The sequence below is a fragment of the Passer montanus genome, unplaced genomic scaffold (assembly GCF_014805655.1).
Source record: "Passer montanus isolate IOZ18808 unplaced genomic scaffold, ASM1480565v1 scaffold89, whole genome shotgun sequence".
In the NCBI taxonomy this organism is placed as follows: Eukaryota; Metazoa; Chordata; class Aves; order Passeriformes; family Passeridae; genus Passer; species Passer montanus.
Genome location: NW_024374256.1, coordinates 212,235 through 227,954, shown reverse-complemented (window position 1 = coordinate 227,954; position 15,720 = coordinate 212,235). Strand labels below are relative to the sequence as shown.

General features: G+C 64.1%; 1 protein-coding gene across 4 annotated transcripts in view; it reads right to left on the bottom strand.

Annotated features, from left to right (window-relative positions):
* Positions 1 to 15,720, bottom strand: part of AHDC1 (AT-hook DNA binding motif containing 1) — a 49,504-nt gene that overhangs the window by 17,503 nt on the left and 16,281 nt on the right. Inside the window, exon 3 of one of the 4 annotated variants that reach the window (XM_039733614.1) lies at positions 3,485 to 3,594. The exons of the other annotated variants lie outside the window; for them this stretch is intronic. The gene's annotated coding sequence lies outside the window, so the exon portion shown is untranslated. The remainder of the gene's footprint in view (positions 1 to 3,484; positions 3,595 to 15,720) is intronic. 4 annotated transcript variants of the gene reach the window in all.

Sequence of the window (15,720 nt, the reverse complement as noted above, 5' to 3'; positions counted from 1 at the left end):
GACCGTGGGCAGCCCACGCGTCCCAGGGCTCTGGCTTTGTCCCTGTCGCTATGCAGAGCACAGAGGCAGATGCTGTGCCAGGGCCGCTGGGCAGGGTCGCCTCACCCCCGGCCACTTCCATCCCTGGTCACCTCCTCTGCCACCATCCCTGGCCAGCTCTGCCCAGCTCTGTGCCCAGCCACTGTCCCCACAGGCACAGCGGGGTGCACGGGGGTACCCAGCACCCCAACACGGCACACTGCACACCTCACCGCGGCTCCATCCTCACGGCAAAGGACACACGGCCCCAGGGCTGGGCACAGGGCATGAGCACCCAGGAGGCTCTGGCAGGGCTGGCACAGGCCCAGGCACCGGGGCAGGGGCAGAAATGGCTTTCCCAGCTCTCAGGCAGCTCCAGGTGGACCTGGGAGCGCTGCCGGGAAGCGCTGACGTGGGCAGGAGCGGGTGGGGGCGGCGGGGCCGGCACAGCGGGGTCAGCAGAATGCCTCGGGCTCTGCTCGCCCCTGCAGCCGTTCCGCGGGCCTTTTGTTCCCATTCCCACCTTTCCCAGCCCCTCCTGACTCCCGGGGCTCCTGTCCGGGGGGCCAGGGCAGGGGCCCCCTCCGACACTGTGGGTTTTGGTGAGCAGGAGGTGCCCAGCGTGGCTCGTGGCACAGGGACACAAATGAAGGGGACGTGGGCACATCAGGCCCCAAGGGGAGGTGACTGAAGGAGGTTTGGGGGATCTGAACCCAAACCTAAAAACCTGACCCCCACCTCCCTGACAGCCCTGGGGGTGTGAAGGGGAGGGAGGGAACATGGCTCGGCATCCCAGGGTGCCGGGGCATCCCCTGGAGCCCGTACAAAGTGCAGCCAGCCTGGTGAGCTCAGTGAAGGGGAGGGATCCTGCCCGGCGGTAGGAAATGTGTACAAAACCAGTGCTCCCACTGCAGGCAGCGGCTGGGACTGGAAAAACGTGGGGCACAGCCCTCTGCCCCCCTTCCTGGCATCCCAATACCCCGGCAGGGACACAGAACTGCTGGCTGGAGCCCATCCTGCCTGGGGAGCCCAGAGAGAGCCCAGCTCCCCCCGTGCCCCCCCAGCCGCCGCTGGTGCCTGGGAGGAGCCGGGCTGGGCAGGTCTGGACACGTCCAAGGACTCTCCCAGCCTCCAAGGACTTTCGGCTGGGGTTTCCTGTGCGGGATGCAGGTTTGCAGATGTCACAACACTCCGGGATTTCTGCTCCAGGAGCTCCTTGGACCCACGCTCGTGTCAGCCTCGTGGGTGCCCATTGGTGGGGAACCCTTGTGCCAGGGCTGCCAGGGTGGCACTGTCAGACTAGGACAGCCACACCCTGCCCAGAACGGCTCACTGAGGGCATCCTGCAGCTGGCACTGCCTGCAAACAGCTCCTCAGTCAGCACTGCCTGGGGGCCTCCTGGTCCCTGACATTCCTTCCATGGCTTCCAGCTGGAGTGCAAACACTCCCCTGGATGCAAATTCATCCCACTGCAGGGTGCAAACCCATGGCTGGCTGAACCCCTCCCCTGGATACAAACCCACCTCCAGATACAAACCCGCCCCTAGACACAAACCCATCCCCGGGTGCCTGTTCATCCCTGGATGCAAACACATCCCTGGGTGAAAATCCATCCCACTGCAGGGTGCAGACGCACACCTGGGCGAAAATCCATCCCGGAGTGATAATTTATCCCTGGATGCAAACTCATCCTGGGCCCAAATCCACCCTGGGGGCAGATCCAGCCGCGGGTGCTGCACCCCACTGCAGCAGCAGCCCTGTCCTCGCCCCGCGGCCCCAGCCCCGCGTGGCTCTGTCCCCCAGCGCTGCCACCAGGCCCTGCTGCCGCATCCTGCAGACAGGTCTCTCCCCCCAGGCTCCCTGCTCGGTGTCTGGCTGAGCTAAGCGTATTTAGCGCTTTTAATTGTTCTTAATAAATCAATCCCGCCAGCCCCTTAAATCATTTTTGTGGCTTCCCTCGCAGCCGTCCCCGCGGCCGTGCCGGTGTGGAGCCTGCTGTCTGCAGGGCTGCCGGGGATGGGGCTGGGGTGGGGCAGTGGGACCCCCCTGGCCCCCCAGCAGCCGCCCCGCTGCTCCTCAGCCCCCCGGGGGACTCTGCCTGCCGGGGAAGGGGCCCCGTGCCTCAGTTTCCCTCCCTGCGTGGGCTGTTTTGGGGAGGCACCGGCTGCTCGGCTTCTCCCTGCCGCGGGGGTTCAGTCACCCCAATTTCGCAGAGATTTTGGGGACAATGAGGGACCACAGGTCCCTTCTCTCACTCGCTGCCCCCCTCAGGGCCAGTGCTGTGGGAACAGAGACAGTGACAGTGGATGTCACCCACGTGGCACTGCTGTCCCAGCCCGGTGTGTGGAGGTGCCTGGACAGAGGGGCCTTGTCCTCCAAGCCCCTGGTGCCACCAGGGACACGTGCCACCCCCTGCCCATGCCCAGCGGAGTGCTGAGCCCCTGAGGGCACAGGAGGAGGCGAATCCAGCTTGTGACACCCCTGTGGGACCAGTGCAGGCCCCAGTCCAGGTGATTGCCAAGGCTGGGATGATGCTGACACCCAGCTGGGTGACAACACTCCTCTTTGGGGTCACATTACACACCCCACACCTCCTGAGCACCCTGCAGCACCTCCCAGCACACCCAGCCCCACCTCCTGCTCCATCCACCATCCAGCAGTCCATCCTCATCCATCCTACCAGCCAAGGTGCATCCCACCCACTGCACCACCCAGGGCTGCATCCTGCACCATCCCACTGCACAGCTCCACGTCCATCCTGCCCCATCCCACCACCTCATCCTGCCTCCTGCCCCATCCCACCACCCCATCCTGCCTCCTGCCCCATCCTGCACCATCCCACTGCACAGCTCCATGTCCATCCTGCCCCATCCTAGCACCCCATCCTGCCCCATCCCACCACCCCATCCTGCCTCCTGCCCCATCCCACCACCTCATCCTGCCTCCTGCTCCATTCCACCACCCCATCCTGCATCCTGAACCATCCCACCATCCCACCACACAGCTCCACATCCCACCCACCGCACCAGCCACTCCAGCCCTGCCGACGTTCCTCATGGAAAGGATGGACTCCCAGCACCCAAGTGGGAGCAGCGCAGCCCCCGGCCCTCCCCAGGCTCTCAGGGTCGCACAGGGGTGACAGTGACACCCAACTAGGTGGCAATGGTCCCATTTTTGGGGGCACACTTTGCACCCCGCCCCGTCACCAACACCCTGCAGCACCTCCCAGGGCACCCCACCCCGCATCCTGCTCCATCCCACCGCCCAAACCCACACCCTGAGCCCTCCCGGCACCCAAACCCTCATCCCCCCAGCCCCACAAGCCCATCCCACGCCCCCTCCAGCTCTCCACGGCCGAGATGAACACCCAGCACCCCGGATGGCTGCCGGGGGAATGTCACCGAACAGACTGCGCTGGCTTTGGGCGAAAAACAAACCCGGCAGGGCTTGGAGGGAGAGAGCTAACCTTGACACAGTTGCAGCAGTCACTAATAGCAGGCAATATGCCTGTTCTTGGGGGACTGTTGCAGTTGCTAAGATACTGGCAGCCGTGTGAATGGAAATGGGTCAGTAAACCTGTGGAGAGATAGTGTGACACTGTAACCGGCACAGCTGTTGCAGCCTACATCGAAATCCCACCCTTTCAATATTTATCACTCTCCGCCTTCGGTTCCTTCCTCCCAGCAATTTTTTCCACGTTGGTTTTGCCCGGGGTTGGTGAAATCACCCCGAAGACTTTAATGAGATGAGAGGTGGTGGAGCGATGGGATGGGGTGGAAAAGGCTCGGTGCAGGGGATGAGGAGGGAAATTAAAGCCCCCACTTTGGGTGGGTGTCTGTCCCCCCTCCCCGCCCCACTCCCTGAGCAGGATGGAGCCAGTTCTTGGAGAGATTTAACAGGAAACAGGCTATAATCCCCCTGGTAGGAAAACGGGTGAAAAGGTCAATTTACTTCTGTCCCTCGTTTAGGCACTGTGGTGAAATTACACACTTGCAGGAGCATGGCTGGGGAGGAGGGAGCGCTGCTGTGTCTGTCCTCCTGTCCGTGTGTCCGTGTGTCCTCCCCGCCCTGAGCCTCCCCAGGGCACCGAGCAGCCTTCACATGGCCCAGGAGCAGCACCCATGGGCCCCAGGGGGTGCCACCCATGCCTGCCAGCAGCCCATGCTGTGCCCACAGGTGCCCAGTCCTGGCCTCAGCGCTCCAGCATCTCCCCGTGTCCTCCAGCACCTCCCCAAATGCTCCAGCACCTCCCCAAACCCTGGCCTCAGCGCTCCAGCACCTCCCCAAAAGGCTCCAACACCTCCCCAAATGCTCCAGCACCCCCCAAAGTCTCCAGCACTGCCCCCATGCTCCACACTGAGCCTCCTGAATGCTCCAGCACTTCTCCAAGTCCTCCAGCATCCATCCAACACTTCAGTGTCCCCACCCCAAGTACTCCAACATCCCAAATGTTCCAGCATCCCCCCCATACCCCATCTCCCCCATGACAAATGCTCCAGTGCCTCTGGAGATGCTCCAGCATCTGCACAAACAGACCAGCACGCTCACCCCCAAAGCTCCAGCACCTCCCCGAATACTCCAGCACCTCCCCAAACATTCCAGCACCCCCAAAAGGTTCCAGCACCTCCCCAAACATTCCAGCGCCCCCAAAAGGTTCCAGCACCTCCCCAGACATCCCAGCACCCCCAAAAAGGCTCCAGCACCCCCAAAGGCTCCAGCACCCCCACAACCCCACGCCCTGGTGCCACCACCCCCTGCCCCACACTGGGCTCAGCTCCCGCTGCCTTTGGGGCTCCACAGCTCACCCGGGTGGGAAGGGTGGGAAGGGTGGCCCTCCCTCCAGCCGGGCCCTGGCGGGTGGCACAGCCGCGGGAGGGCGCTGGGAATGTCCCCGGTCCCTGCCCCAGGCTGTCCAGGTGCGGGGCAGGCGCTGTCCCGGGAGGAGGGTGAGAACATCTGCTCGCAGGGAAGAGGGACAAGCCCAGGGAAAAATGCCGAGCTCCTGCAAGAGGCCCTCGCGGCCCGGCTGGGGTGGAGCAAGCCCCAGCATCCCCCCTGCGCCACAGCTGCACCCGGCGAGGGAAACTGAGGCACGGTGGAGCCAGACAGTGTGATGGGGGGGTCACCAAGCCGCGAGCACCGGGGTCACCCCCAGCTCCCATGATTTACAGCCAGGGTCTGGCATCCGGGGGGCAGCAGGGGAGGGAAGGGGAGCGGCGAATCCCCTCCTCCCAAAGACGCTCCTGCACCCCCCCGCAGGTGGCTGGAGCAGAACGGTTGATATGGAGACAGGGAAGCACAGACTGTCTGGGTAAGGTGACATTCGACAGATGCCAGGTTCAGACTCGCTCCAGCCAGTATTCCCACCCCCTCCCCGCCTGCCGCCAGCCCCCACGCAAAGGCATCTGCGGGGGGGCAGCTGGGGAGTGGGGCACGCTGCGGTCTGCGGGGGGGAAATGCCACCTTGTCCCCCGCTGGGGTCACAGCACCCCGAGTGTCCCTCGCCAGGGCAGCCCCTGGGCCCTGTGGTGCGAGCGAAGGTGCCACGAGAGCACCCACCCGAAACAATGGGAGCCCTGCCCCGTGCCAGGCAGCACAGCTGGAAGATTTGGGGCACAGGATCGCCCCCCAGCACCCCGACTGCAGAGAGGGCAATCAGCTGATGCCTAAGAAGAAATGGCCCAGCTCTGGGGGGAGCAGAGGCTTCGCCCCTCCCAGCCAGGCAGGCTGGCACCGGGCATGGCAGCCCCTCGTGCCCAGGTTCACTGCCCAGGCAGGGGTCCCAGGCTGCCAGACCCCCACCCAGCTGCAGTCCTGTCCCTCTGCACCTCGGCAGGACCCCTCTTACCCCTCCAGGCTGGAGAGCAAAGGCGTGCTGGAGGGATTCCTGGCATGCAGGGCAGGGAGGGACAGGGCAGTGGCACGGGCACCCCCTGCACCCAGAACAGGGCCTGCAGTGACAGCAATGGGGTGATTTGGCGGGGAGGGGAAGGAACAAACACAGCGGGAGCAGCAGTGGGTGTGGGGACCCCCCAGCACTGTCCTGTCAGATCCCTTCTGGCCCCCCCGAGCCCCGGGAGCTGGGACAGCTCCAGGCTCCCTTCAGCAGGGCGATGGGGGTTGCCAGCCCACACAAAGCCCCTCCAGCCTCTCCCCGCGCCCCCGGCGGCTGCTCCCTGACCCCCTGCTCGGGGAGGTTGGGAAGTGCTAATGAGCCCGGCCGGCAGGTGAGGGTCAGCGCCCAGGGACCCCCGGCCTGGACCGCTGGGATCAGGAGGCGCCTGCTGAGGGGCTGCGAAGCCTCCGGCACCGGGATGGGCTCCAGCCCTCGCTCGGGCTCTGCTGTCTCCCCTTCATCACCCTCTGTCTCCCAGATATCCCCAGCCTGCTCCGCAGTGATGCTTGGCACAGCCCCAGCTGGGGCACGGCACCGACCTGGGCACACCCCGCACCCCAAGGTGAGGGGACACAGCCCCTCCCCTCCTGCTCCCTTCACTGCATCTCCCACCTTCCTCCTGCTCCTCTCTGCCCTAAAGCCAGACGGATTTCACCGCTCTGCTGAGCTCCAAACTCCACTTCCAGATTTTCAGTGCGACCTTCTGGCTACCTGGATCCGGCAGTGCAAGATGCCCTCTCTGATCCCCCCTCCCCTCCGGCCCCCCAGCATCCCCGGGGGAGCCAGGGCTGGATGCAGCCAGGAGCGGGATGCAGGGGGAAGCTAGGGGTGGCCGGGGAGGAGGAGGAGGAGAGGGAGGAGGAGGGAGAGGTCGGGCTGCACCTGGATGCAAGACCAGCCTCAGGAGGCTTGGGTTGCTGTGTTTCATCCAGCCTGGCCCAGGGAAAAGCAGGAGCATGGTCAGGGAGAGCCTGGCAAACCCGTTGCACGTGTGGGAGGCGCTGCCGCGGCTCCTGGGGCAGCCTTTGACCTCGTTGCCTACACGGAGGGTCCCCCCAAAAGGGCCCCCGCTGTCCTTGGGACACCGTTCTGCAGGGATGTGCTCACTCCCCAGGCTGCTCTGGGCTCCCCAAGCCCGGATCTTGCCCTAGGGGCAGCCAGGGGTCTGTGGGACCCCTGTGCCTGGCTATCACTGATCACACATAACCAGGGAGAAGAGGGAGGAAAGAAGGGAGGAAAGACATAAAACTCACAAAATATCCCAAACCAATATTCAGGCACATGAGGCACCATGGGGTGTAGAAAAGCAGAAAAAAAAAAATTCCATGGAAACAGCTGGAAAAAGCCCCAGAGCCCCAGGTCACCCCCACACGCTGCCCCCTGCCCTCGCTGCTCTCCCCGCCGGTTATTTCCAGCCCTTGCATCCCCCCTCCTCCTCCTCCCCATTCCCTCCCGGCACCCTGCTCTCCTCCGCTCGCTCTTGCATTCTGGTATTTGGTGTGTTCCTCAGCTGCAGGAAATTCCTGATGCTCTCCATCATGCAGGCTGCTCGCATCCCCCGCCCTGCCCGGCTCCCCTCCAAAGGACAGCCATGTGCCGGACAGCCAGCGCCGCCGCCATCGCTCCCCTCCCAAAAACGGCATCTGCTGCTCGCTCTTCGCCTTCTCCTTCTCCTTTGGGTTTTTTTCCCCTTCAATTATTCCCAGCTCTAACCCTGCAGAACACCCCCTCTCCATCTGCGCCAGGGGCTGAGGCCGCCCGGCTCCGGCCATTCCCCTGCCTGGCTTTTCCCTCTTCGTCTTCCTCTCTTCGCGAGACCGCTCCTGATCTTATTTTAATTCGTCTCAGACGGTGTTGGAGTGTTATTTTAAGAGAGAGGATATGCACAGACATTGTGTTTTCTGCTTTTTCCTGGCCCCAAGCCAGGCTCTCTGGGCTGTCAGCTACCCACTGTGTTGCAGTCACGTGTGGGAAGAGGCAGCCAGAGCCAGCCTCACAACTCCTGGTAGCAACATGGAAATCAAGTGTGCACTTTCTTCCCTCTGTATGTGTCTGTATTATTAATAGCGTCTCTCTCCGTGAGTTATCCATAATGTATCTTAATACCTGTCCGTGGGTAAATGATGTATCGCGGAGCGCCCGGGCTCCGCGCGCCGCCGCGGGGGGACCGGCGTGGTGGCGGTGCCACCGTCACCCCTGAGGTGTGCCACAGGGAGAGGGACAGCACACAGGGGTGGGGTGGGACCTGGTAGCCACGGCGGCGTGCCCCAGCCTGCTGGCAGCTCGCTGAAACGGGCATGTGGGGAGCAGCGGGGTGCTGCGGGCAGGACGGGGCCAGCTGGCACCGGGGTGGCACTGAGAGATCCCTGGCACTGGCCAGGAGGTGCCGGGGGACACCGGTGTCCCACGCTGTGGGCACTGGCGCTGGCTGCTCACAAAGGAATGGCACAGGTCACTGCATGCCCGAGGCACTGCAGGAGGCAGCGGGCAGCAGGGAAGGTGCAGGGTAGATCAGCATCGCATGGCATGGGATGGACGGGCATGGCATGGGTTGGATGGGCATGGCACGAGTTGGATGGGCATGGCACGGGTTGGATGGATGGACACAGCACAGAGCTCAGAGCCTGACCTTGCAGGACACAGATGTGTCCCAAGAGGCTCCACCTCGTCAGGAGATGCCCAGAAGGGTCCAGGGGGCTCCCAGCCCCAGGAGGCTGAGCAGGGCTCCCCCTGGTCATGCACACACAGCCAGAACTGGGGCAGCACCCAGGCCCTGCATGCACTGACAGCTGGTGCTGCCCCTCTGCATCCTGGGGATGGAGACACCAAGGCAGGTAAACAACCTGGGACCGGGGTCTTCCCAGTGCCAACCAGTAATACAGAGACCACACATTGATCCATACGGTGCCCCCACCCCTGTTACACCTACAGAGCAGATGTGCACACAAGAGCACACGGGCACGAACATCCCACCCAGCCCTGTGCACACCTTGGCGCACAGATGTGTGCAGGTGTTGTTTGAACGTGGGGCTGCCAGCAATGTCCCCAGGCAGCAATGTCCCTGCCTGCAGTGTCCCTTTCCCACAGCAGCCCCTGCAATCCCAGCTGGGACACCATGCCCACCCCCACACACCGTGCCCAGCATGCTGCAGCCTGCACGGGCACAGGAGCACCCCAAGCCCAGGAGGGGCAGCCCTGCCCCCCGACACACAGCGGGAGCAGTGTGGGTGCCAGCACCCAGCTGGGGTCATGGGGAGCAGGAATCCAGGAAGGCGAACTGGAGCTCAAAGCTTCACATTTCTGGATTCTGGTTCCCGTTTCTGCTCCCGGCTGTTTCCATGGAAACTGGCGTCGGACCTGGGAAAATAAGGTTAGGGTTTGCAGTGGAGGCCCAGTGCCAGCCTGCCTGCCTCTGCGCCCCTCCGGCCCTGCTGCCTCACCGGGCACATGCCCAGGGACCCCCATGCCTGTACCCACACGATGCTCAGGTCTGGGGGCTGAGCCACTCTGGCACCCCCTGGCATCTTCCAGCACCCTCCATCCTTCCACATGGTGACCCCTGGAGCCGGGCACACACCGGGTAATTTGGGAGCCCCATGCTGCTCCCTGGCATGCTGGTGAGGGTGGCGGGTTGGCGGTGGCACCCACCGGCCCCACAGCCCTTCCCTGCCCTCCCACTCTCTCCCCTGGTGCTCCAAACATGGCACAGCTCAGCCTCCATGGAAACTTCCCAACAATGCTCATGTGGCCATGGCACCCCAGCAGCCCCACTGGGGCAGGGGACACTGAGACTGTCCCCACTAGTGGCGCCCCGTTTGTGGGTTTCACAAGGAGCCAGCCTCAACAGAAACATCATCCTCCCCTTCCCCAGCTCAGGATCCCCAATTGCGCCAGGGAAGGTGGGGAGTTGGAGGGGGGAAGAGAACCAGGACACGACACCTCGGGGGAGCCGTGAAGACTAATGAATGGAGGCTTTTAAAAAGCACTTTGACTGAGAAGTGCTATAGTAGGAACTAATTATCCCTCCCGCCTGCGCGCACCCTCGCACGCCGGCGCAGCCGCGTCCTGCTCCCTCCCGGAGCCACAGCTGCAAAATCGCAGCCAGCCCCGGCTCCGAGCACCAGGCAGCCACGCCAACAGCGCTGCCCTGGCCGGGGAGGATCCCCTCTGGCACCCCGCCACCCCTCCTGTGCCCCCCGTGTGCCTGTGCCCCCCGCTTTGCTGCCACGGCCCCCCTGGCAAAGCTGGCAGCAGCAGGCTGGGGGCACAGGGTGGTGCTCACCCCCCTCCTCGCACTGGGGTTTTGGGGAATGTTTCCTTTTTAGCTGGAATCCGCCATTTTACAGTGATGGCAGGTAGGCTGGGCAGCCAGGCCCTGTGGATGCTCAGGGGTGCACGGCACCTGGCACGGCGGAGCTGGCACAGACCCCTGTCCCCTGGCAGCTGTGACCCTGCAGCCCAGCAGTGGAGCCAGCCCTTCTCCCTGCTGCCCGGCTCTCAGCAGCAGCCAAGGGCAGCAGGGAGACACGGAGACGCCCCAAATGCTCACCCCGCTCAGCCGAGCAGGTCCCCAGGCTGCCACCCTGCAGCACCCGCAGTTCTGGGGCGGTGCCGGGGGTGCTCCTGTCCCCCCGCACCCCGGGGTGGGATCTGGCTCCATCCCCTCCTGCCGTCCCAGCACTGCCCGCTGCCCCATTTCGCATTCCAGTGTGGGCCGGCCCCGCTGCCCTCTCACTCCCACCCCCACCCCGGGCTGCGTTTCAGCTGTTGTTGAATTCTGTCCAGGCTGGATTCATCACAAGAGCCCTCAAGCGGCTGCAAACAAACAGAAAAAACAGGGAGCAGGAGCGCGCAGAGCGATCGATCGGCGCTGGGGGGGCCTGAGGCCCTTTGGCAACGCCAGACCAGCCTCAAATTCCTCACTTCCAAGAGAAAAGGAGCTGGGGATGAGCGGCAGGAAGAGGGGGATGGAAAGCACAACAGCCACCAGGCGCTGGACCATGGCGGCGAAGCCCCCGGGCGCGGTGCTGCGGTGATGGGCACAGAGTGCTGCTGCCTCTCCCTTCCTCGTGGAGACGGGCTCCTACCGCTCTGAAACTTCCCTCTTGTGGTTACTGCAGTTAAAAAAGCAAACAGGAGACTTGGGTGCATTAAAAAAGAAATAGGAAACGGCACAAAGGCTGGGAGCACCCGCAGGGATGGGGTTTGCCCAGTGGCACTGGGGTGGGTGTTGGGTCAGGGTGCTCGTCCCGGGGGCAGCGAGGAGAGACCCCTCAGCTTGGCACTGCAGAGGGGACTGGGCACTGGGAACACGTGGCATGCGATGGGCAGCTGTGGCCCCAGACCCCAGGGATGGATGGTAATGGCAGGGGAAGCAAACACCAGCCCCGCTCCGGTGGGAATTGCCACCACTGGAGCTGCGGGGTCAGGTTGCTGCGCCTGGGTTTTTAAGAGGGGCTGGATAATTTTTACCACCACTAACGATCCCATCTGTGCCTGACACGCTCCAGCTCCGAGCCCAGCATTCCGGCAGGGCTCCCACACCTCCCTGCCAAGCCGCTCCAACTCGCCTCCCCCTGCCTCGACTGCTGACAGCACAGGGCCCGTGCACGCTGCTGCTGGCACAGGGGGCAGCCGTGCTCCTGGCATCTCCTGGTGCCACCACTGTACCCATCCACGCTGTTCTGGAGGACTGGGGGTGACAACCGTGGGGTGGGCAGTGCAGAGATGTGGCAGTGACAGGGATGCTGCACAGCCTGGGGGCACAGAGGAGCCTCTCCAGCTTCAAGGAGAATTTAGCAGGGTTTTTTTGGCACTGGTCCCTTGCAGGGTGACTCTTGCTGTCCTCTCTGTGCAAGGACAAGGACCCTGGGATGTGCTGGCACCATTTGCCCTCCTCCTGGCTCCAAACAAAGACCTACTAGAGGATGCTGCTTTTTGGGAAGGGGGTTTGCAGCATCTTGCCTGCAGAACTCCCTGCCAGTCAGGAGCTGAGGGGCACAGCACCGGTGCCTGCAGCACAAGGCTCCTCTCCCTGCAATGTCAACCTGCTGCTCCACATCCAAGGCTGCCCTTGGAAAAGCTGTCGGCTGCGCCGGCTGGTTTGCCAAGCCCAGGACAAGCTCTTTAGCTCGACTCTGCCAGAACAGATGCCTGGGCGACTGTAATTCTTCCTAGCATGGATGGAGGGGGGGATGTGTGGAAAAAAACCCAACCTCATTTAAGCATTGCAGTGGCTGCTCCTCCTTTCCCCGGCACCCACAGCGCCGCAGCCCCACACAGGGTCCCCCAAAACCCCAGAGGCGAGGCGGGGAGAGGCTGGGCGGCGCCAGGAGGGAAGGCAATGCCCAGAGGGAGGATGGCGTGGCACAGCACACGCCGGAGCTGAACGGGGCTCTGCTGCCAGCCGGGGAGGAGAGAGCGACCCGCTGCAAGGACAAGTGGGAAGCGCGAGCTCGGCGTGCCACCGGTGTCCTTGCAGAGCTCGCCTGCTCTGTCTCGATGCTCCCCACAGAACAACAAGCCCGTTCTCATGGCAATGTCCTCTCCAAAGAGCACAGGGAAGGGAGCACGGTGACACGCTCTGGAGGGGCCGTGCTCCTTCTGCCCCCAGCACAGCACGGCTGCGGGGCAGGAGCTCCAGCCCGGCCATCGCACTGCTGGAGGAGGCCGGCAGCGTTTCCACATGGATATTTTCTTCCACTGGCTGCAGTTTGGGGCTGCCAAAAGCCAAAACAAGAATGGAAACATCCCATTTTGTTGGCAAAAATTCAAGGCAGGGTTGGGGTTTTTTTCTTTGGTTTCGGCTTTTTCCTTTTTTTTTTTTTTTGTTCTTGTCTTTGGTTACGAACGGAAATTCCCTGCCATGAAATCATGACGAAACCCCAAACCAAAACACAGCTTGGACTGAAACCTTCACCCAATTCCCCGTGGATCCCATGTGGGGCTGGTCCCAGGGCTAGGATCACCCCCACACAGCCCTGGGACCGAGCCCAGACCCCACTGCCAGCCCCAGCCCTGTGGGAGGTGAGGGGGTGTTGTGCTTTGGGGATCCCTCCAGGGACACACTGTAATTCCAGCCTTGGAATGTACCACTTCCCAGCCCTGGTCTACACCACCCTGCCTTGGTGATGGCACCTGGCAGCCAGCACCAGGCCTGACAAAGCACAGATTTGTCCAAAGGGAAACTGGTCCCTGTGGATGAGGCCAAGCAGGGACCAGGATTGGGGTGCCAGTGGCTCCAAACATATCATTAGAGCGGTGTTTGCTCCCAGGAAGGTGCTCTGCAAGAGCAGCTGCTGGGAATAGCCTCATGCAGCCCATCCCAGGGAGTCCGGATGTGGCCAAGCCCCGGGGCTCACCCCTGCAGCCAGCCCAGCATTCTCTCCTCCCATCCCCTCTTCCCACCAGATGTTGGGGCTGGAGGATGAAACAGCTCTTCCCAGCCCAGTCCCCGCCGCAGCTCTGTCCAGCTCCCGTTCCTGGATCCAGCCAGGCAGGCTGAGCGAGGCTGAGCCTTTGTCCGGCTCCCCCCGCCGCCCTTATCAGCCGCGGCCGCCTTGCCAAGAGCCGGCACAGGGTGGCGGCAGCCCCGGGCCGCTGGGGCCCTTCCCTCCTCCTCCTCCTCCTGCCCCACAGCCCCTGCGGCCACGCCACCCCCTGCTAAGCACTGCCAGCACCTCTCCTCCATCCCTGCCTGTCCCCAAAACCGGGAGACCCCCCCCAAACCACGCACTGGGCACATCCTCGGGGGGACGAGCATCCCTCGGGGGCTGCAGCGGGGCAGGGCTGGGCGAGGCGGGGTCCGGGCGGCCTGGAGCCGGGTTATCTGTCTGCAGAGCTCCGTGCACAGCAATTAACCTCAAGAGAGCAGCCGCGGCTCCTGCCAAGAACCACATTAGGTGTGTGTGGCAGCGTCTAGACATGTGAGAGACCAGAGGCCTTGATCTGGAGGAAGGCGGCTCCATCCCTTCCCCCAGCCCTTGCCCCGCAGGGACCCCCTCGCCGGGTCCGGCCAGCATCGAGGAGGGAGCACCGGGAGGGATGCGGGGACGGGAGCGGGAGGCTGGGCTGAGCATCCCTCTGCGTGGGTGTGGCCCCAGAGAGCTCCGTGCTGGGCTGCTAAAGCAGGGCTCTCCTGCTTGGCACACGGCACGGCACGGCACGGCTCCTCATGGATGCACACCCTCAGGCCGCCAGCCATGCGGGGAGGAGGAGGAGGAGGAAGGAGGCTGCGAGCACTGCCTGAGCCATCTCCCTCCAGGAGCTGTGACAAACGTCCCATGGAGCCAGCAGCAAACCCTGTGAGGAGCCCTGGAGTAGGGACGGTGGGAAGAGACCCAGCTCACTGCTTCCCCTGCCAACCCTGTCACCTGGGGCAGGTGGGATGGAGCCAGGTGGGCACCGTGGGGGCTGGGCACCCTCCCTGGCAGTGCCCCTCACACCCATGGCACCCCCTTGCTCTCACCTCCTGGGTGCAGCCACCCCAGACGGCTGCAGGATGCTGGGGAGAAGAGATTTTCCCGACGTTAATTAATTAAAATAAACAGCAAATTAAATACAGCAAAATTAAAATAGCTCCGGAAATTAATTTTCAACAAAACCCACCTGGAAAGGCTGGATATTTAAAGAATTAATGGAGCCCTCTGAGACCATAAAGCACCGCTGAGCTCCCAGCATCCACAGCCCCCTCCGAGCCCGCCCGGGGACGCAGGGCTGCGGGGAGGCTGGGATGGGACCCTGGAACGGGCCTTGGGAAGGGACCAGGACGGGACCAGCACCTCCTGGCAGCTCCTGCCTCGCAGCTGCCTGCACACGCCTGCTGCTGCCACACCGGGACGGAAGGATGGAGAAGGATGCAGGGATGCTGCACACATCCCAGCGGGAAGCACCGGCCCAGCCCTGGCTTGGCTTGGCACAGGGCTCTGCCAGCCTTGCCCAGTGGCTGGGGGCACACGCTGTGGTCCCTGTGTGACCCCCTCAAGCACAAGGATGTCCCCGTCACTCTCCTGGCCAGAGCCCACTGCACCGAGGGAAACCTTGACCTCCGAACCCCGTCTGCTCCGGCTGTGCCCCCCACAGCTCTCCCCACGCATAATCCCGCGGCCAAGGCGGGATTACCGCGCAAAGTGGCTGCAAACAAAGCTCCTTACCGGGCTCTGCGATGGGCTCCCGAGGGGCCCGGCGGGGCGCGGGCAGGGCGGCGCACGGGGCGAGCGGCAGGCCAGCATCGCCGTGCCCGCCGGGCTCCGGCCGGGCCCGGGCACCGCTCGGCACACGGCTGGGCTGTGCCAAACCGCCCGGGGCTGCGGGGCCCATCCGGCGCCAGCCCTCCCACGGCCAAGGCGGCGTTTCCTCTCCCTGCGCCCAGCGTGCGCGCAGACCCCGGCGGGCGAGAAAAGGCTCCGGAAGGAAATGGAGAAAGCAAGACTAAGCGGGCAGGTGGAGAGCAGCAGGGGCCGCGGTCACCTCTGCCCCGCTGCGGGGTGCCAGGGGGCATCTGGAGGTCCGCACCTCGCTGCCGCCACTGGGCCGCTCTACTCCATCAGCCGGGGAAACTGAGGCACGGCGGCCGCGGCTTGGAGCGGAGCCCCTCGCTCTCCCGGGGAGGGAGTGGCTCCCCCCCGCCGCGGCCGGGATGACACCAGCTCCCCATCCTCCTCCCGCTCCACCCTGTTCCTGCAGGAACCCAGGAGTCCGGGCTCCGGGCAGGCGGCCAGGGCCTCCCTGCTGCCCGCACCGCCCGCCCGGCCCGGCTCCCGCAGCCGTGCCCGGTTCACGCCGCACACACCTTCCCCCCGCGTGTC